Source organism: Hylaeus anthracinus, unplaced genomic scaffold, assembly GCF_026225885.1.
Source record: "Hylaeus anthracinus isolate JK02 unplaced genomic scaffold, UHH_iyHylAnth1.0_haploid 5, whole genome shotgun sequence".
In the NCBI taxonomy this organism is placed as follows: domain Eukaryota; kingdom Metazoa; phylum Arthropoda; class Insecta; order Hymenoptera; family Colletidae; genus Hylaeus; species Hylaeus anthracinus.
In genome coordinates this window covers 5,489,671-5,505,222 of record NW_026535322.1, presented here as the reverse complement: position 1 = coordinate 5,505,222, position 15,552 = coordinate 5,489,671, and the positions used below count along the sequence as shown (strand labels likewise).

Below are 15,552 nucleotides of genomic sequence, written 5' to 3'. Positions count from 1 at the left end.
AAATCCCTAAGATCTAACATCACTAAAATCTAAGATACCCAATATCTAATGATCCTAACGATTTAAAATCTCTAAAATTCCGATTATTTCTCAAAATAAGCATCGACTTGGTACAGCCCCGCGGAAAACAATCAATTCTACCTGGAACGTCTTCGGCGAAACGTTGTTATCAGTCCTGACGATCTTTGTAAACACGCGGATAATTAAGAATACACCACCGTGAAATTTATAGATTAATATACGATAAACCCGGATAAATAATCCCGCGAAACCGCGCGCGGTTCGACGTACAACATTAATAAAACATCGACGATGGAATTCGCGATTCGCGTTGCTTCGAGCATCGAAACCGTGAAATGAAATACCGAAGAAGCGAAAGGTGAGCGGCAAAGTAATTACACTGATAAGGGACTGCCATTGATCTAATAAAACGTCGACGCTAATGGCGTCGTCAACAAAAGACTGAATGCAAAGTGTTTACGAGCGTTTATTATGAAACCGAACACCCCGAGCGGGAAGATAACGGCAACTACACCGATGGCAATATTTTCGCAATTTTTCCAGGTAATGGCGACAAATCGCAAATGAATAGCGACTGCGAGAAGTTAGGTGAACCGGTGCGAAACCGGTTGTACATGCGTTCGTTGTGTTTTATAGTGTTTTAGAATGCAAACGAGCAGTGCTGGGTGAAATACTCCCTGGAAATGGCGAATACTAAACAATTTATTTTACCTCTAAGGCTGATCTATCGCGATCGAGATGGGATATTATTTTATAGCTAGAAGCAATTACTAGTGCTAATTTTTGTCGTACATTAGGGAGGTACTACTTTTTTTTTTAAATGGTTTTATTTTACGTCCAACCTTCAGATGCTGCGCAAATGATTAAAAATCAGTTTATCATGGCTAACACAAAGCGTGGTAATAATCACGGATTTCCCATCTAATTATAAGAAACGTGCGGTCAACTGTCGTCGCTTCGACGCAGCAAATTTCAAAGTACGATCGGAAATAAGAGCGATTTACATCTAATACCGGTTTACACTTAATCATCTATTGCGAGGTGATTTAAAGCCTCCAACATCTCAAGAAGTTTAGCAACTATGTGCCTCGAATACTAATCGTAATATTCAGCTCTTCGACAGGCGCTCAGTGATCCTTTGCATCGCGGAAAGGAAATTATTCAGTAGATAAAGCACGTTTCGATAATTGCGTTGAGTCACCTTATTATTTCTCATATTTTCACGCGAATTTTCACGCGAAAATTCCCTTTAAAAGCCATATCATCAACACAAATTTATTTGTCTAATTACATAATCAACGTGCAATTATCTACGTAAACCGTACAAACGTAAGGTATAATATAGTAAAAGTATAATAAAGTCGTGTTGCTGTTCGCGTCAACGATTGGCGTTTACGTGTTTTATCTGTGATGTAATTGTAAGCGAACACCGACACTCTTAGATAATTGAAAAATAAGTAAACGTAATAGCAATTGGACAGGTGCGACGATGAAGACGAGTTTTTTTTCCTTAGAAAAACGATGACTAACTCTATCCACATTCTCCTTAATCATGGTAACAGTATCTTTTTTAACCCTTTTAGACGTGTTGATGGCTTTTTAAGTGTGTAACATTTAAAGCAGTTGTGTAACGGTTGTAATATAATAGTAATTTGTGGTAGTAGCTGTATTGTAATTTATAGTGACGCGAATTCTAATAACAAACACTAATTAATGATGTAATATTTTATAACAGTGGTGTAGGAATAGTTGTATAGCAATACGATGGTTTACAGCAGATTCTATCTAGTAGCCACAGCATAGCGATTTATACTGATTTCTTGGCGCAATTACTTTAATGGTCGCGATAATTTTAAAACCGATTGGATAAACGTTTTCACCATCCTCGCGAGGTTTCCTGGACTGCGACGCGTGCAAACGGAAACGATTACAAGGATGGACGAGGATTAGCGCAAAACTTGGTACACGGCTTGCTGAATTTCGAGCCCAAGGCTTTCCTCTAGCACTTCGCCGCGGACTGAACCGTACAAATCGTCTAGGTTTTTGCCCGGTTAACTTATCTTACCGGAAATTACGGTTTCCAACGGAAGTCTTGCGGTCAGTTTTGTGTGAAACGTTGCCCAAGACTTTTTAGGTTATCGCGTTCGGAATTACCCCCCAAAACTCGTCCTGATATTTCGTCGTCCGTTCTATCATCGTTCGAAAAAATTGTAAAAAAGGATTCGCGATTCATTTTCAGAATCTTTTAAAATTAAATTAAAGTGGGTCCATTTACTGGGAAGAAATGATTTAAAGCTAAATCCTATTAACAGGATTTTAAGCATGTTATATTTTATAAAAAATAATGTGTCTAATATTTTTCAGTACTCTGATGCATCTAATTGAACAGGTATTTTATTTTCAATTTCGAGGGTGGTTTCACTCCTCGAGTTTCACTACCACTTATCGACGATACAACCAAACTAGGTTCGTGTTCAGGTATATCAAGGTTGAAACTATCGAGGCTCCACTGTATTACATGATCCAGTGCACCGATAGCATCCTATCTTAACAATAGCGTTAGCCAAGCGTTCGTAACGGTATCGTGTGCATTTGAATTTCGATTACGCACAAGGAAGTGTCACGAGTAAATAATAATAGCGTTCTAGCGGGGAAGAACTATCGTGATCGCGTTCCCAAACAACGGAGATCGCGAACAAGTACCATAACTCGGCTAGCGTCGTTGGTAAACACAATATAATCGTAGTCACTTAAGTCAATGCCGCGCAAAGAGACGACAGGTGAAACTATTACAATGGCACAAAAATAGAACACGGATAATCGCGGGTTAGCGTTCAACAATTACGCAAGACTGCTTAATGGGTACCGAGGCATTATGCAGGAGCATCGACAGAATCATTGACGAGAGGAAAAAAAGATCCAAGGAACAAACGGATTGCTTTAGATTCTGTAAAATAAAGAAATAAAAACAGAAGTGAAAATAACCTTTAAAGAGAATGAAATACATTTTTGATCGAATGAAGGAAAAATTTATGAAAAATTTATCAACGTATCCAGACAATCTCGATCCTCGTGCAAAACAATGCGTGAGTCACTGGCTCTCAAGCAAAATTTTTAATAAAATCGCTGAAACGAGTAACGAAGCACAATGAAAGTCACAGTGGGTCTCGGTGTTATCGATTATACGCGATCAATTGAAACGATCGATTGAATAGTATTTTTCTTCGATATCATTTTTTCTTTCGGCTATTACAGTCTTTGTCTCCGTTTAAAAAGGAGAGATAACATGCACACGATGCAATTGAAACTAATTACGAGTTATTATCGAAACACGAGTGTCTAGAGAAGACGGACACCTGACATTGACACTAAAATGTGCTTGTATAAACGTGGTAAGAACCGATGTTCTATTCTGTCCGTTAAAAATAAAACTTTTTTCACATTTAACATATTCCTCTAGCTTAATCAGTTTTTAAAAATTTGATTAAATACGTATTTCATTCGGTTCGAGGATAATTTTCACTCCTCGAACAGAAATATTAACCAATATAAACAAATACAAGGCTAATATTTTCCTCGTTTATTTTTCTTTCGAAGAGTATATTTATGATCGTGATGTTAGTGATCTATTGAACATTAACGCGTCGACTAAGCTTCGAAGTCTAACTACTATTCGAATAATTCAGTACACGACCAATTATGCATGACTCCACGAAACGTGTTTTTGTCTAAATATATATGTATAATGCACTTTGCTGCACTCGTACATACGTACCCATACATTCGCGCTAAATGGACTTAACAGCTGATAAGTATCCTTAACATTGAAAAAAATACCTCCACCCGATAGGAGTAAACGAATAATTAGCTTAATAACTAATTGCGCCTCATTATCTTGTCCGATGAAACACGACCATTAATTATATTTTACACTTTTGCATTACTGCCGATCAAACGAGGCGTGCTTTTGAATTCAGTTTCTATTGGAATCACTGTTTCGCGTTATACGTGGATGAATGATACTTTTTCAACTTTTTGTGATCTAACAAACTAAAAAAGAGAACAAAAGAAAAAATTAAAAAAATAAAAATTCCATTCGACGTATAGGAAAGAACTTATATAAAATAATGTACAACAAAATCGTCGAGTGGGATCGTTACATCGTATACTAATTGTTCCACGGTTCGACCTCTCGTCGATTATGTTAAATACGGTAATAGATCATTCTTTTTCACAACCGTGACATCATTTTAGTCGTGTTTTTAACGACATTTCAAATTATCGTCGATTGATAACCTATTCCTAAAAAAAAAAAAAAGAAGAAGAAGGAAAGAACATATATGTATATAATATCTGCATAAGGTGGCAGTTCGAGCGACGGTAAGAAAAATGCAGCTCTTATTCAAAGACGAACGTGACTTATCCTTTCACGATCAGCGCTCTGCGTGCCGTAATCGGGTGGAATTTGCATTTTCAAGACGGTCTACTTCGTTATGAAACCTACATTTCAAGCGGCATAGTTTTTCTACGTGGAACACGAATGTCGAGGTCAGGATAAAATTTCCGAGGAGAATACTTTGTCGTGACGCTATTTTTTTTTCCTTTTTTCTTTTTTTTTTTTTTAATGATTCTGGAAGGGATATACGGTTAGCTGCCAAACGTCAGTTTCGCAAGAGTGAAGGTTTGCGTTTAAAATTTCTCCTTCGCGTGGTTAAGAAGTGAGGTGAGGTGACGTAAGGGCCATCAATTATAAAATCACATCGATCACGGAGCGAAGCAGAAAATTCTTTAGCGAAATACCGAATGGCTGACTGCTGATGCGAAGAAGCAACACGAGTTAAAATTATTTGAAAGTAAAACTTCAACAGTTTATCTACTGGTCTATTTGTCGGCAGTTTTCAAAAATGTTATCACGGTAGAAATTTTCAAGAGCATTGGTCTGGCAGTCAACGTGACAAAGCAACAACAATCAACAAAGAAAATTACTTTAAATAAATTGCGCATCTTTACCAAGTGACCCATTTCCGATTCTTTTGAAACAATTCCACGACAAATCCTTTCCTACTGAAACGAAGATTGAACCAGTGCTGCAACTCATTTCCCATAACACGTTTCCATAAAAACGGTGTCGTTTACGTAATTTGCGAAGACGGGAGACACGCACGGTATAATAACACGGCGTTACCCTCGATTCTCTTCGGTATCTTCTCAGTGGGTTCCATAAAGTAGCCAGTGTTCCGTACTTTTGTTTTCCTATTCTCATTCCCCGAGAAATCTCATGCGTTCTGACATCTAGCACCACATCTTCGCCGCGATTCGAAATGACGAAAGCGTGGTTGAGTCTTCAGACGGGTGATACAACCGAAGAATTTTCGATCCTACGCTCTCGCAACCGTTTTAGCATACAATCGTGGGAGGTTCCGGGACGGCTGGGCCTCGCTCCATTTCCCCTGGGACTCATCTTTCCTTTCTTTCCGACCGTTTCCGTCTCTTTTCCAACCGAGGCGATAATTACCGCGATGAAAACGCGCGCGACTTTTTTTCTCTACCGTTCACGCTTTTCACGTTCGTTTTTTCCGCCGTTCCATTAGGTGAGACCCGCTTTCACGTGAAAGACAGAGGAGAGGAGCGACGCGAGTTACGCTAGCGATGATGGACTGCCTTGTATAGCGGGTGGCGCGTACGTTGCATGTCGTTTGATCATAGACAAACGCGGGTCACTTCAGAGATGGGCAAAACCCTAGGCTTCGAATAAGTCTGAAGTTTGCCGACGTGTTTGTCTCGCTTCCTTCTTTGGAAAATGTTCAAAAGAGGAAACGAGACAAACATATCGGCAAACTTCAGATTTATTCGAAACCTAGTGTTTTGCCCATCACTGGGTCACTTTATGCTTGGTACATCGTTTTCTTTACTCGAGTCTTCAGTTACAAATGAATGTAGGAGTTGCGATCCTACGATGAGGGAATCGAACGATACTTTCGTTTCAGTGGGTGTGAATACAGCAGATACGCAACAAGGAATAATTTATCACGAAGCAGTGGGATGATCGAGTGAGTATTAACCGTGTTTCATTATTCAATTTTCATATTTCCTGCTTTGCCACTCGCGACAATATCTGTTCTACCGAATGCAGCCACTTTCATGCGTACAATTTAAAAAAAAAAAAAGAAAAATATATAGAACCTGAATATTAGCATAATTTGCCCACCTGGCGAGAACTTGAACGCTCGAACGGCAGATAAACAAATTCTAGCGAATGTCAATCGCGTAAAACGACTAGGTTGTTGCGTAAGAAACGGTCGATTTCGTAAGTTTTCCATAATTCGACAATTTATTAACATGAATTGTATCGCCAAATGGTGGACAGTATCTAAACACTTTAAATATCAGTTTCATACTGCATTCAAACCAAAGAGCACCGTTAAAGATTTTTGTTCAGCAAGTTAATATACCGTCGCGTGGATGTGCTCAAAGAATTTTCGTATCGTCCAGCGAGTCGTACGGAGAAAGTTCAGCCTCGGACGTAATATTTTTTTTTTAGCATCACACCCAGCCTCATTAACTCGATTTAATCCTTTCACTGTTAACGAGATCTGTTAACCGATCTCCGCTAGGAATGCAGTTTCGACGTTCTTTCACGTTCCCCGCCGTGAATGGTGTTTGCCAGACATTTTTCTATCCGTTCCTGGCAAAAAAGTTCCCGCAAAAAGGCGACGCGAGAGATAAACAAATCACGTGATCGGTCAGCCGCTGCACTGCGTTTGCGAAAATGGTGCCAGGAAACGTGTCGCTCGGAATAGTTTATTTTTATGTCGGGGAAAGCGACATTTACCCCGAACGATAATTTTCCAATCGAGTTTTAGCACGATTAATTCGGATAACTATTTGTCACGGCCTTTCGAAAAGCAAATTACATAGAGTAAATTGATAGCCTGAGTGTTCGTTAGAAATTTTGATGGATAAGTGAAAAGAGAGAAGCGTCCACGGTATATCGGGGTTATGTTAACACTTGAATGGAAAAATTTCATATAGACGTTCGTACAGCAGGGACCCCATGAGAATCGGAATTCAAATCCCTCGCATCGGATGCTTCTGAATGCAAACATAGTCCCAGATAGCCGACATTTTTGCCGACGTTGGCTTCTTTCGACACATTTCTCACAATGTCAACTGACTTTGCCAATCCAAGGCACGTTCGAGGTCACCTGAATTTTACGAGTGCGCGACAGGTTGTTTCACGGAAAACGGGAAATTAGAGGTCAAGCTTCGTCCTCTTATGATTTATTGCCAGGAAAGAATCAGAGCGATCATTCATCGTCTCGACGTTATACTCGTAGATCTTGGCGAGGTCGTAACATATCTGAATCATAGGATAATAAATCCAGTCAGGCGAAAAAATTGATCTCATTTCGAGACTTGGGTTAACACGATGAAGACCAAGTTAAGAGCTTACAGTTACAAAGAATTAAACGTGTAGGCACGGATTAATTGTCGCACCTAACAGACTAGATTCGAACGGATACTCGAATCATAAATTGAGATAATATCAGTGCTCCGTGTTCATCGATGGAGAACGTGAAAAGAAACAAACAACAATAGCTATCCAGAGGAAAAGAGCGAGACTGTGGTCTTCGGGAGTTGATTCACTGTTTGGTCAGGAAGACCACAGTCGTTTCTCTCTTTTTACATTCACGGATCGAATGTTGAATATTGAAAACGAAAACTTTCATCGCATGAGAAAATACGAGGAAACGGCGCGAGACAGGAATAATACGAAGGTGCAGCGAGGAACGTAATAAAACAAAAAAAAAAAAAAAAGAAGGAAAGAAGAGAATCACAAGTAAATACACTCGCGCAATAAGCGTCAAAGGCCGTTGACTCCGCGAAACTTTCGCTCGACGCTTTCATGTGGAGCAGACGTAAAGGCCTGCGCCCGGAACACGGGAAAAGGTACGCGACGAATATCAAAATTTGTCATCGTCGCCAAGTGCAACTTTCTTTATAATTTACACGCTTGGCGGAATTTTGATACGACCGTCTGCGAAACTTGCACGCACGGAACGTCCCGTTCGAGTCGCGGTCGTGTAGGTTTCATTGGTAACGAAAGAATATTAAGATAAAAACTTTCTGCGATGCGGTAAGAGGACGTCGAGAAATCCTTGCATTTGTAATAAAGTTCGACGGATTCGGTCGGACGTCTCTCAAGGAGGTACTCTTTTATTCTGGGCCAAAATATTTCTATCGAATTATATTGAAAAAATGTAAAAATCGACAGTTAACACGCCTAAGCGCTTTATCCCGCACAATTTTCGCGAGCACGCGAACGAAATTGGTATTCTAAATAAACTCTGACCCTGACGTAATCAATTAAACGCCGCGAACAGAGCTGCCGACGCGAGAGAGGGACGGAGGCGGAGATTTCTTGGATCTTCTCAAGGAAGGAAGGAAGGAAACCCGCGGTTCGTGCCAGGACTTTCTCACGACGGAGGCATCGCGCTATCGCGAATCTCTCGCTGGATCCTAGTTGCAATCTCTGACGGCCCACCTACGAGCAACCGCAGTCATTTAAATTTGTGCCATTACGCTCCGCGCGTACGACGGAGCCTTCTGGGACGTGGGACGACAAACATCGGGGGCCCGACGAGAACATTCCGCGGTTAAAACAGCCTGATGTCGATCCTGACGTCGCACAAAAAGACCAATAAAACTATACGACACAATTACATCGAATGTATAATAATACAAAATAAAACATTTGTAAGCTTCGCATCTATTTACCCCATTTTAAGGTATCATCAGTGAAGTTGCAGAGCATATGCATCTGTACCGATTTATGGTTTTTTTCTTTAAGAAGCGTAGGTAGTTTCTCCTTGCCCAGGCCACGATACCTCTTTAATAACGCGTTGTGTGCTTACTTTCCTCGAGAGATCCCTAATTAGGTAATTAGGGTGTTCGATGTTCGCTAGTTTATGTAACGCGAACAAAAACCGCGAAACACAAATACCACCCATTGTGAGGAGGAGTTAATTGATTGGGAATCAAACAGATGTTACTTTCCCCTATTACGCGGCGGACGCTTGAAAGAATTCTACGAAACACTTTCCACGTCGAAAGTATCTTATATCTCGGTTAAGTGTTTTCTCGATCAATTCGGAGCATGGTTGGCATAAATGAATAAATAAGACTGATAACTCTAACGTTTTCTCGGGAAACTTTTGATCGGGTATTTACTTGAGCGTCGGAGTATCGGTACTCGAAGCATCTAAGTAGTCGAGTACCATTATTCGAGCGAACGAGTAGCGCATGAACCAATCGAATGGTTCTGTCGATCGTTTACAACGTCGAGATATAAAAATCGATTCGAGCGATCGGATGTCCCCGATTCAAAAAATGCCACCGCAAGCGGCTTTATGAAGAAGTTGCTTGGCAGAGAACGATAAAAAATCAAGACCACTTTCTACAGCGTCTGTTCCAGTTACAATCGAGACACACTGTGTCTTGGTGCGGTTATAAAGCGATCAAGGTGCAAGATCACGGTTCGTCTGACAAAAGCGACCAACCGATCTCCGTTGCGCTTCTGTTCCCCTTGAGTAACTTCGGGTGATTCGCTAAGGGGGTCGTTGCATTTATTTCGAGCAATTTCACGAGAGTAGATACACTTAAGGCTGAGGTACTTGAATAAGTTTCGAATACTTGAGTATTCGAATAAAATTTCTTCAACATTTCAGAAGTATCGTCTATTCAGTTTCTACAAATAACCGAACGCATATTCAAGTATTCGTACAGTACTCAAGTAGACGGTTATTCGAATATTTAGATCGCGCAAGTGTTCGAATATTCGAGTACAAAAAATTGAACGCGTAGCCTCGGCTTTAATTCGACAAGCGATTCGCAGCACTTAGCGAATCATCGTACCGAGCGATTTTATTTGAAATTAACCTCGTGCGAGGAGTCAAGATCATTTTCTGCAAACTTTCCCATCGGTGGAGATTTCATACATCAGGCGAGGTTGCAAAAAGATCAATGCACGGGGTCAACGTCCCCGAATGGACGGACTCACGTGTAGACTTGCTCGTCGACTTTTATTTCAACGAAGTCGGATCGTTCTCGAAGAGGTCCAAGATTTACTTTTAATTTAAAGATTCGATTCCAGCATTCGGGGGAACTTAGTAATCGATCATTACTATTTGAATATCATTAATCGGATAAATTACTATTTGACTCGTATACTTGATCGTTCGAATTTTCGATTTTAATTTAAATGATATTATTTGAATGAATCGAATCGAGTATCGATACTCAAACAAATGACTAGATGAACAGAACTATTTGAACAGCATTACACGAATGTTTGATCATTCGAATAACAGAATGCTCGAGTTACAGACAAATCGCGAACGCACTGGAATCGAGGAAACTTTCCAATTTCGTGTCTGATTGCGAATTTCATTAGGCTAGTGCTGGGTCTAATGGCTGGAAGGCAGCGAGGGAGTAGGAAATTACTCGGTGTCTATTGCAGCGTGTCTTCGTGGCCTTAAACTCCGGACAGGATGGCAGGTACAAGTGGGTGCTATCAATGTTCCGTAACGAAAGGAGCGAGATAGGAAACGTCAAGTGTGTCACGCGAGTAAAACGTTTACTTGGTTCATTGTCGTACAATTGTGTGCCAATCCGTGCGACATTCTTCGGTTGGCGTTCGCTCGCTAGGCCTTCGCTGTGCCATCGGCGTCACTTAGCCCGCCTGCTCGTATCGGATTTTATTGATGTTAATACGTTCGTTCAAAGGACTACGTTGCGTTTGCCACTCGACTGTGAGATTGGTTAAATTTACACCGCTATTGCGAAGGAGAGGTCAGGCTCTTCGCGGAACTTTGATCCGCAGAATCAAATGCCTTGACGATGAAATTGATGAGGCGATACGAAACTTTGTCTTCGATACGTCGTGTGTATATTCTTGGAACGATACGAAACGTGTCGACGAATATTATCGCGGATACTTTCCTTCGGAATATAAAGAGCAGGTGAAATAAAATTTCATTTGGATCGGGTAAAGGTCACGAGGGTTGTAAGAAAATTACAAACTCACGGACTCTCGCGCCTTCGAGGTTCCTGGCACGTTAATGTATAATGCAAAGAATCGCAACGCGTGTTAGAAAACGCATAGGATACAAACGCGTCGTGACTAAACTCTCTTAATCTTTTTCCGGTTACCCGACGCACCTGCAGGAAAGACTGTTTCGCGCATTTAGCGTTTTCACACCTGACAGGAAGGTATCATTAGAAGTGCAGTCGCACAAGCTTCAAATCGTTCGGTATTCAACCTCCGGTTCCCTCAACGTCGGACGAAACTCGGTTTGTGAAATTTGGAAGGCTGAGGTCGTATAACGCGAATTACGCGCACAGACTTTATTACTATACCGGGTTGTGGCATAATCGCGTGTCTTCTTTTTAGATAATCCTTAATAATTCCTGTTAGTAATTGAATTCTTATAATTCTTTCCTCGATAGAAGAACATCAGGAGACCTAACTAGTGATGTTATAACAAGGTTTATCATCTTATAACTTGTAGTCTAGCACTACTCGCGCTCTGACCCACTGAATATTTAACGTCAATACGTAACAAGCAAAATGACTGCTGATTCGTGTTGCGAAAGAAGTCCAAGCAGACTAAAAACGGTTACGTAAACAATTCATATGCAATATCGAAAAACGGATTCGCGCCGTTTCGGGGTTCACGTCTTCGGTTGTTTTCTACTCCGTGAAAATGTAAATTCTAATTTCTCGAGTGTCATACGCGGCTGCTTCCGGCTCGATTTAAATATCAGTCACGATTGTTGAACGTTTTCGCTTGCCACTGTAAACGGTAGACGGCGTTAGAAAGTTCGCGAACGCGACTACAAAAATTTCTTATAAAACCGTGACCATCGCGTGAATCGTTTTTGCCGCGTTCGAGCAACATCGAGTCTTTATCCCGCGAAACAATGCAACGGACCGGTGGAACGCACTCGCCGGGAATGCAAAAATCCTTGGAACGACGATCGATTATCCGTGCAAATGACGTCCCGAGCGACGATGATTAGAAAGTGCGGAAGACGACAGGAAGTATTCGGCATTCAAGGATTTCTAGACACTTTCAGACCCAATGCCAACTTGGAGTATACATTTCGTCCATTCGATTCCTTCGAATACCTATTGAATACTCGAATACCTATTCAATACTCGAATACCTATCGAATACTCGAATGGAAAACCACTCGAATACCAATTATTCGAATACCAAGCCACTCACATATCCAGATTCCAGAGTCGATTCTCCCCGACTTGATTCCTAGTTCATAATTCTGATCTGTAAAAAGGCAACAGCGAGGAGGATAGACCGAGGAGGTATTCTTCCGCGGTGCGAACGGGAGCCACGGCTGTTAACCGTTGAAAATTCACGATTAACATCCTTGGAAACCCCGTGAGAATATTTTCCGTCGCTCGGCATGCGACCACGGACCGATAAGAATCCCGATTTTAATTTCCCCGAGGATGCTTTCGATTTCCATCCGGGGAGATGCGCCCCCGACACGCGTGCACGTGTATGCGCTCCGGGAGCGCGGGATGGCACGACTCGCGCATGTACGTGTATCGTTAAGGGCGGGACTAACTAACGTCTAATCGGCCCGCCTAACGACCCAACTAACTATACGCGATACGCAGCGCCGCTAACAGCGGCAGCATCTTCGCATAACGATCCCTACCTTACTGCCTGTTAGTCATCGTTGAATCATGATCCAGTGATACACGACCTTCCGTCGTAAAAAACACGCGTTGGAAGACTTACGATACACGCGATAGATACACCCTGCAGTTTGTCCTTTCAGGCTACTTCCGTACGTGCACCCGGCGGCTCACCTCTTGCCGGGTCAACAACCACAGGCCACTTCGAATTTACAGCCCGGTGCGCTCCAGTCGCCGTCGCGATACTTTTCTGAGTCGATTCAAGGAGTTACGCTACTTTAGACGTTCCAAAATATCGAATTTTTACTTGCTTAAAATACTCTCTACATATATGAACGGCATTCTCAAAATCGATCGGTACCTATTTTATTTTAAATACACGTTATAGTCACAAAGCTTTCGACCGAACAGTGGTGTTTGCTTTTTTAGTGCTGAATTGTGGAGGGCGCCATATTCGAGTGCACGACTTAGACATAACGTAACACGTGTCTTTCTTGCTGCCTTCTTACTTCATTTGTTTATACGAACGTAAATTAGAAAATCATTTCTGCCGCGCACATGTGAAGTCGGAGCCTCGTAAGAATCCGCACGTAGCGGATATGTGACGCATGGAAGCGAACGTGTTAAAACTCCCAATGATATAACATGACGACTATGTTACAAGGCTGACAAATCCGATAAATCAACTTCGGTAAAAAATTTTGGTTAACGTCAAATAAAATAATACGTTAAAGTTGTTTCTCTGGCGGGGGATACTTTTCGTGCGATCCTCGGGCTAAAACTGAGTAAAAATTCAATTGTCTACTCGAACGAAGAAGGGAAAATTAATTGTCCGTCTCGAGGCGCAACTTAGAAACAAAGTGTTTGATTAGAAAAGCGAAAATCCAGCATCACGCGACGCAACGTTCAGCAATTTCAATTTACATGCACCGAGGGGATCATGGATCCTACGAAAGGTAGATGGAAATTGTTATCACCGACGAGGGCCTATATCAGAATAAATTAACGCGTATGAGGTCGACGGCAAACGGCTTCATCGTGTAAACCAGTGTTTCTCAAACTTCACCTTTACATTCTCTCGATAAACGAACATCTTCAGCATACTCTCCAGAACGTAATTGAACTCTTGTTTCTTTAAATGTGATGTAAAACTTTTTTTTTTCAAATATATGTGTGTTTAAAAAAAAACTTGTATCCAACTACGATAATTCAATGTTTTTCAAAATTTAAACACGAATTACTTGTATATCAAAATACTTCACAACTATTAGCTATTTCCAAATCGGAAAAACAAATAGCCTAACACTAAAACTACGGATGATCGACGCATGTCGAGAATGCAAGTATTCGAATACAAGAGTATTTCATTACACGAAGCATTTTTCCAAAATATCATCCGAGATCCGAGGGAGCCCGGTATGAGAGCTTCTGGTGCAATTGAGAAAAATGCGTAATACAGCGTCCCGTGGCGCTGGTCCATCTCCGCCGTGTGTTCGTGTTGTTAATGCATAATGCACCAGCGCGCCGCGCGTATACGAGCTACCAGACACGATCGTTTTCCCAATCATTAATCGATCGTTGGGGCATTAGATTAAAGGACGATCGTCGCCGCAGCTGCTTACGATTTTCACCCCTGTGTATTCGCAACACTGTGTATTTTTCTTCCCGTCGTCGTCGAAGCAAAACGAAGCAAACGAAAAAAAATCTGCGAAAAGGTTAAGAGATTCCCCGTGATTTTGGTGCTCCTTTTCGCTGAAAACAGGTATTACCTGAACCGTCGTACGCGAAAAGTGGAGCAAACGTGTGTGCGATGAGAGATCGCGAGATATATCTACGTGTCTTGGGCTGAGAGACGTCTCAGAACGAGTCAACAGTAACGCGTTATCGTTTTGTCGCGATTTAGAATGTCAATAACGATGCCTAGAGAAAGGCTATTTTATATATTTACGTAGTACGAAGTTGAAATATTTATCTATCCTCGGAACTATAATGTTCGTGAATCGCGTTAGGTCGCGTTTTCAACGTTACAATCGCGAAGACAGTGGCAATTCCACGCCGAGTCATAGATTTCTCGCGCCTAGCACGGTTACATGTACTTTACGACGCTTTTTACTCCCTACTTCACGATCATTTTTACGATCATCGTCGCTGTTTACGGCTAGTTTTATTTCCCGCATTCTTCGCCGCGAACAATCGTTGCGCGTCTATCGATATCTTCGATCGCAACAATGTGGGAATACCCCTTTGCTGAAAACGTGGACGTGGACTCCATCGTTTTAACAAAAATTTGATGACTCTGGTCTAAACCGAACTCATCCATGCAGCGACGACACGAGGAACGAGAAGATGAAATCGTGGAGATTAATGGGTCGATAATTAAATTTATCCGCGCAGGACGAGAGGTTTTCTCGGCGGTCATAATGACCATGCTCAATGGCACGAATAATTCGACGGCGGAATCGGGACGTTTTTCCGTCCCCGCCGCGCGCTCTTTTATACGCTTTTCAGAAAGGTGAAAACGCTGAGACGACGACTCGGCGCGAGAGAGAACCATTTTTTTTCTTTCTTTTCTCCATTTCTTTCTCTCGAGGAAAATAAATTACCATATAAGTTTTACCGCGGCAATTAATTTAATTACTTTCGTACCGTCTACTCCTACGCCTCGTAACTTTTTCAATTGCGCTTCTCCTCATCAACTCGATCTTAGGAATTGTTAATCATCGTTGCTCGATGCGTTCCATTCTGATGCTAATCGGACGGCCGCACGCGTTACTAATCCTGTTGACTCTAAATTGTAATAATTGGAT

The 15,552-nt window shown here is 41.6% G+C and overlaps 1 protein-coding gene across 2 annotated transcripts in view; it reads right to left on the bottom strand.

The window, feature by feature from the left end:
- Nucleotides 1-15,552, bottom strand: part of LOC128895536 (uncharacterized) — a 50,421-nt gene that overhangs the window by 18,977 nt on the left and 15,892 nt on the right. The gene's annotated exons all lie outside the window — the stretch shown is intronic.